Source organism: Nematolebias whitei, unplaced genomic scaffold, assembly GCF_014905685.2.
Source record: "Nematolebias whitei isolate Nwh7 unplaced genomic scaffold, NemWhi1 Nwh_scaf_281, whole genome shotgun sequence".
NCBI lineage: Eukaryota > Metazoa > Chordata > Actinopteri > Cyprinodontiformes > Rivulidae > Nematolebias > Nematolebias whitei.
Genome location: NW_023618826.1, coordinates 12,340 through 19,809, shown reverse-complemented (window position 1 = coordinate 19,809; position 7,470 = coordinate 12,340). Strand labels below are relative to the sequence as shown.

Sequence of the window (7,470 nt, the reverse complement as noted above, 5' to 3'; positions counted from 1 at the left end):
TCATTTAACCATGTCTCAGATAATGTTATTATTTTGAAAGTCTTATTTAACCCTTTTAAATAATCTGAAATGTTTGATATGTTTGCATTTAAGCTTCTACAATTTAAATGCACAATAGAAAGATCTTCGTTAGTTGTGTTTATATCATTAAACTGATCATCATTATAATATATACTTTCATTTCTAAATGGAAAAACATTTCTGTCAATCTCATCTTCAACATTAAATTCTGATTCATCATACGTCATTGTAATTCAGTGTATTTATTCATCAGACTTTTTCTTATGAATTTTGTGTTCAATATATCTCATTAGCTATGTTTATTTGTCATCTAGATTTATCTGAGTTTGTCAAGATCCTTCATGTCTTTTATTATTTTTGCTTGCGATCCATCTTGAACTTTTATCTATACTTTTCCATTTCTTGTCCATGTAGAAAATACTTTGTTTTGTTTTTTTAATAACCGCGCTTCACGTGCCAGATTTCCATTTCTTTTTGTTAAATGTTCATTTATATACACTTTTGTTCCCTTGAGTTTTTTTGCCTGCATTATTACCTTATTTCTTAATTTCCTGCTAATGAATTTCAAAACAATAACTGGTTTAGACTTATCAATTTTGCTGGGCAGGGTGTGACACAAAGAGACGTCTTCATGATGTATGTCGATCTTCTTATCTTGCAAAAAGGAGATCACCCGCTCTTCTAATGTTAGTTGCTCCTGTGGAGATGAATCTTCAGTAGTTTCCTTCCCAGAAGTAGTGCTTGCATATGTACGTTTTATTTCTAATCCAGTTATAAGAAGATTGTCTTGTCTTGAAATCTGTTCCAAGTCATCTAATTTTTCTTCAAGTTCCATTATTTTTTTATCCTTGAGATTTATTTGTAGTTTCAATTGTTTCACTTCCTCAAACAACCCAATCAGAAGTTTCTGCTGGGATGTTAAATTTGCGAGTTCAGCACTCATGAAGCTCAAGGATTTTTTTATCTCCTCAATATCGTCTGAGCTTGGTTCCAGGAAATCATGTTTTTTTACTTTGGATTTGGCCATAATTTACTCACTTGCACCTGCCCGATGGCAGCGGTCCGACAATTTGTTAGCCCAGAGCCACCCTCCACCACCACAGACCAGCAGACGCCGGAAGTCGGACTCTTGGAGACCAGATCCCGCAGCTCCAGACGCTCCAAGAACCACGGCAGCAGATCGGCCCTCACAGGAACAAAGATCCAACGGCGATATCCTCCCGCACTGCCGCACCTCGTCCCAGCAGCTGCAGCCCCTCGGCTCGACAGCCGAAAGCCGACACTAGCTACGGGGTCCACCCGCCTCCTGAACGCAGTCCGCCACCTGGCCGCTACCCAGCGGCCAACGCCCACTCGCGCCGTGATGAATCATGATGATTATGAATCAATACTCCCAAAAACCGAATTTCAGTCACTCTCTCCACAGTCACATTATCAATTATTATTTGTAAATCGCTATGCCCTTTACAATTCCCGAATAACATAAACTTGGTTTTATCTAAATTTAGTGATAATTTGTTAATATCAAACCACTTTTTCAATTTACATAGCTCTAAATTAATTTCTATCAAAAGCTGCCATAAATTTTCACCTGTACAAAAAATGTTTGTGTCATCTGCAAATAAAACAAAATTAAGTATTTTAGAAACCTTGCATCTATCATTTATGTATAAACTAAACAACTTTGGTCCCAATACTGAACCTTGGGGAACACCACAAACAATGTCCAAGCAAGAGGACTGGAAATCACCCATTTGTACAAATTGTTGCCCGTTTCTAAGATAACTTTTCAACCAGTGAACAACTACTCCTCTTAGACCATAGCGCTCTAGTTTCTTGATGAGTATTTCATGATCAATTGTATCAAATGCTTTTTTTAAGTCAATAAATACCCCAATGGCAGGTTTCTTTTTATCTAGTGCACTGGTCACCTCTTCTATTAATTGAAGAAATGCCATCGCTGTGGATCTTTGTGACCTAAATCCATACTGACTCTCAGCGTGTGTGGTTATCTGACACAGAAAGAAACAATAAAAAATGTATGTTAATAACCATCTAGTTAAACTAAAGTCACACATGGATGCAGTATGAAATTGGCCTGCAGTACCAAAAAAGTCCCCTAGAAGGCAAAATAATAATACAGAACTTGAGATGTTATCTTAAGTAAGCCCTTGCGGTAACAGTAGTTGGATGAACACGAGGATAATTTACTACCTGGGCTAATAACTGATGTAAACACAAATTTCAGGTAGAAAAGAAATACTTACATCATAAAAAAACTCACACAGCACTCATACACACGTAATTAGTAAAGTAGTGGCAGTGGATGGCAATTCTTTGCTTCGTGGATGCTGTTCTCACGGTGCTGAGCACACCGAAGCACAGAAAGTAACTTCCCAAGCCACGAGCAAGAGGAACTACCAACAAACGAGTGCATTTATGGGTAACGTAGTGTTAAAGGAGGGCACGGACTTTTAACAACAGCTAACGAACATGTAAATACTGTTTTTATTAACCTTCCCTTGTGCTATATCTTGTAATTTAACCTCTATAAATAAAGGTTGAATGAAAAAAAATCTGTGAAGTTTCTGGACAGGTCTGTGCTTACCTGGAAGTACAGATACGCTGCGTCCAGTCAGAATGGAAGTTGTCTGACATCATGTGAAAAGGGCCTATGGATGTAGCCTGTTTGAATAGGTTATTGTGATTGGCTTATAAGTAAATCCTCCCCCACGTGGGGGTAGTTCTTATGATTGGCTGAAACAAGGAAGACATCTGATTGGTTGCAGATCATTCTGGTTTAAAAAACACACGTGTGGATTGAGCCACGTCAGGGGAGTCTCAAAACTCACACACAAATTGTAGGATTCTCTGCCTTCTCCTTTAACCATCTCACTCTCTCCAACTAATTGGCTGATTAGCTGAACCTGCTACCAAGACCTGCACCTCCACCTCCTGCTCTACTTAAGCCGCAACCAGACATTCAGCCGACGCTCGAACATTTATTGCCTTTGGTAATATTGTGACAGCCAGCCAAACCTAAGTGTGTTCAAGTTTTATACTAACCTGTTGCCTTTCTGCCCGTCTGTTCAGTTTCCCGTTCGCCCAGCCTGTCTGGTCTCCTCGTGGCTGCGTCTGGTCGCCAATCCTGCACACGAACCATATTAAGAAACTACATTCTGGATCCTTCAACCAAGACTGCATCATCGATCAATACTCACCCGCTGGATTCCCTGCCATCTCTGGATTCTGAACTCTCTATTCACACCACTCCAACGCCATCTGCAACCACATTCGACCGTAAGACATACCACTTATAATCATCTCAGTTATCAAAGACCATCCATATCAAGACACTCATCTCGTCTCCTTTTTTCCTCCCACAGCCAAGACCACATCTGCACTGTAAATAAACTATCATTTTTTTGTATCCCTGTTGTCCTCGTGCTTTTGGTCTGCCAATTGGGGTCATTTAATAACAACCACCATGTTAGAATGTTCGAGCCAATCAGACCCCCAAGGCCAGACCAAAGACAGTCAGAGGGATCAAGCTATTTTAGCACAAAACGCCCGGATTGAAAATAATGAACGAACTCTAACAAAAATTCTTGCCCAACAGAACGAACTTGGTAGCATGATACATGCCCTCGGACAACAAATCGCCGTCATGGCTACCAAGGATCCCGAACCCCCACGTCTTAACGAACCAACACCAGCTCCGGCTCCTATGTTTAGACACGAACCTGATGTCCGACCTACCGAGCTCTTTGGAGGAGATTCCAAACTGGTGGGTGGGTTCCTTCTTCAGTGTGAGCTCGCATTTAACCAAGCTCCCATCAGGTACGCCTCCGATGCATCCCGTATTACTTATATTGTCAACGCCCTCAAGGGAGAAGCTCTACAATGGGCCCATGCTAATGTTCGCTCTCGTCCCTTAGCCTCTCTACCGTACGCTTCTTTTATCAAAAATTTTCGGCTAGCTTTCGACCACCCTCTATTACAAGAGGAGGCCCAACAAAGATTATTTACCATCAAACAAGGGCCAAGATCAGTCGCTGAGTTCTCCATCCGCTTCCGGGTAATCGCGGAAGAGTCCGGATGGGGGGAAATGGCGTTAAAGAGTGCTTTTCGTAACGCATTAAATGAGAACATTAAAGACCAGATCGCCACACGAGAACCTCCTCAAGACCTAGAGGAACTCATTAATCTTGCCATTCGTATTGATAACCAATATAAAGAACGGGAGTTGGAGAAAGACTACAAACCTTGGGACCGCCCCTTAACCGGAAGTAGTTCCTGGACACCGGCGCTCCCTGAACTGGAACCAATGCAGGTGGGTTGGGCAAAACTATCCCCCGAGGAAAAACAACGGAGAATCTCTGCCAATGAATGTCTCTACTGTGGCAAACATGACCATTATGCGAGAAATTGTCAGCTCCATTTAAAAGGAAGAAACCCTCAGTAGGTCAGGAGATATTGGTGGGTAGTGTGACCTCTTCTCCTGAGAAAAGTTTTTGTCTACCTGCAATAATTTGTTTTAAGAATGTAAATTTCCCCATCCAAGCACTGATTGATTTCAGAGCCGAACAGAACCTTATTTCTCAAGATATCGTCAAACAACTTAATCTACCCATGGTTCCTTTAAATAATTCTGTCAATGTTTCAGGTCTCACCGGCCAGACCATTACCTCCATCTCTCACTGGACTCGAGACCTTCACCTGGTTCTTTCAGGTGTAGTGAACTTGACCTGATGTCAAATCAATGACCTTAGGATCATATGGTCAGAAACTGTCATTTCATTGATCTGCATCTAGAAATACAGGTTGATCGATCCTGAGACTTTCTTTCTTGAATTAATCAAGTGGAAAAGACAATTCTCTATGATCATTACTATTTTACAAATGTTTGATAATCAAATTGTGTTAGTTCAAACAATGTTTACATGTTGAAGTGAACTACTCATTTTTATTTACTTAAACAGTAGTAATGATTTTTATTCCTCATTCAAAGAAGAAATCAGGGTAATATGCATTTCTTGATTTTTCTGTCTTCAATGAGCAAATTTGTAAGTGTGTTAAAGTTCGAGCTTCGGTCAACTAAAAAGTTTACTGAAAAGAAATGTCATGTTTAACTTTTACAGCAAGATACAGGAGAGGTGGCACCACGAAGTCTGGTTTTTCCATGATATCTTTCTGTCTGTTCTTAAACAATCCTTGACTTTCCATAACACCTTACATCACAAACCACACCTCTGTTCTGGTCCATCCACGAATCAGAAAGCTCTCAAATGAACCGGAAGTATAGCCCGTTTAAATGTGGCAACTTCCCAGTTCAACTGTAGAGTTTCAGAGTTCAAGAGTTCAGAGTTCTGAAGGAGTTCAGAGTTCTTGGAATCCAGAATGCAGAGATTTTGGGACAACCTGGATGCAAAACGCAGGCATTCATGGTTGCTGCTGGGCCAAACGAGCTGAACCAGAGACGATTTTGGGAATTATAACTTCTGTTTGGATAACCTCGCACGACTCTCGAGGTATTTTAGCTGTTCTCAACGGAGACGCTGAAAGTGGCTGGAAGTAGGACTTCACGCCGACCTGATCTATCTTCAGAAAGGTAAAGTCGACCTTCACCCAAAAGTGTACCGTTTGGGACAAGCTGATTTCCAAAGAGCGTGCTGTTCTGGTTAAAACAGATAAATTCCCTCACACATCTCTCTGTAAGATAAATCTCAATTTTCCATCTTCAAACTCTCCTTTCTGCTAGAAAATTAATCCAGATGTTTTCATTAATGTCTGTGGTGAAGCAACAGAAAACCATGGCCGTAACGGTTCATAAATGACTGTGTATTCGTGTAAAGATTGATTTTACGTGTTGGCATGAAGAAAAATAACAGAGTGTTTGCTGTGCTTGAACGCAGCGTGCTGAAGCTGCGCCGCTTGGAGCTGCGCCGCTTGGAGCTTGGCTCTGCATGTTTACGCTGTGTTACGCTGGCGATGTTTTGAAGCTGAACTTGTGAGCCAAAAAGTCTTTTAAAAGCTGAAATTGTACGTCTATTGCTGTGTGTAACATAAGCTGGCTTTGAGCTGTGGAAACGCTTTATTCTGTTTAAAGACGGTTCAGACGTGGTTCTGGTTCCGGCTCGGTTCTGAGAAAGATCGAACGAGTTGTTTAAATAGTTTAAAAGACGTTTTTGAGACCGGAGCGCCGACTCCGTGCAGCTGGGAGCTTATTAAATACACTTGTAACAGAAAAAGTGCATTTTGACAGTTTAAAAGACGAAAAAAGTTGACGGACTTGTTCAGATAAATCTAACATGCTAGCTGGGAAAACGGTTTGTGATTGGTTGGATTAGCTGCCGTGAAGCGCTCTGATTTGCTGAGAAATAAATGACGTGCCTACGTCATTTCCTCTCACCCCCGTGCTGCTCTGTCATTGGTAAATTCAGTCACGTGACCCGGAAATGAAAACTCGTTTTCATAGGGAATAAAATCTGCTTTTTAAAGTTCAAAAACGCTTTAAAAGCTGTATTCTGATGCGCTGCTTTAGTTCTTCGAAGTCTAATTGCTAAAATTTTGCCACGTTTGTGTAAAAAATCCGTTCAGAAATGTTGGTTTTAACAGAGTCTAGCCGATGCTAATTTTAAGCTAACAGCTAACGACCGGACGCCCCAGGAAGTCATAGCGACCCCTACTGGACAACACTAACAGTGTCTGAGTTAAAATTATTAAGGTTGTACTGCCACCTCCTGGGAAACTTGAGATCACAGGTTTCACTTCGCTTTCTAGGTTATTTTAGTGAAATTAAAAACGTATTTTCTTTTTGAAAGGCATTTTTGAGTTAATAAACGTTCCTCAAAGCTGAATAATCACTGTTATCTTGCATTTAAAAAGTTATTAAGGTATTTATGCAAAGAGGCATTTACCAAACACATTTTTATTCACTGGTAATTCCTTAAGGAAAAGGTACAAAATAAAAATTAGAAACTTTAAAAAAAAAAAAAAAAAAGAAACAGTTACAGATATTCACAGAGTTGAAATAAGTTTACTCATTTGCTAAAAGATAATGCACGTTTAATTGATAAATCACTAAATAAGAGTAAATATATCAGACAAAGAGACTTTTCTGATTTTATTTATTTTGAAAAAACCTAAAACATTAAATTCTCCTATTTAATTTTAAATAGAAGAAAAATGGCAAACGAAGAAGGAGAAGAGCATCCTTTCGACCCCCAACCAAATGATGATATCATTTTGGGGGCCTTACATATTTTAACAACTCCACTTATTGGCAAGCAAATACAGCAATTAGAACAACTCGATGAAATTCAAAGAGAACAAGAGCTGAGAAGTCTGGCAGCAGGAACATTAGTGGCAGAGAGTAAAAAGTCTAGCCAGGAACGGTTAGCAAAAATCTCTCTGCTTCTAAAAGCAGAATTGGATGAACGGTCGGAA

At 40.1% G+C, this 7,470-nt stretch overlaps 1 pseudogene; it reads left to right on the top strand.

Moving 5' to 3' along the window:
- Nucleotides 1-1,072: 1,072 nt before the first annotated feature.
- The window catches only part of LOC119429274, an 11,788-nt pseudogene continuing 5,390 nt past the window's right edge, over nt 1,073-7,470 (top strand).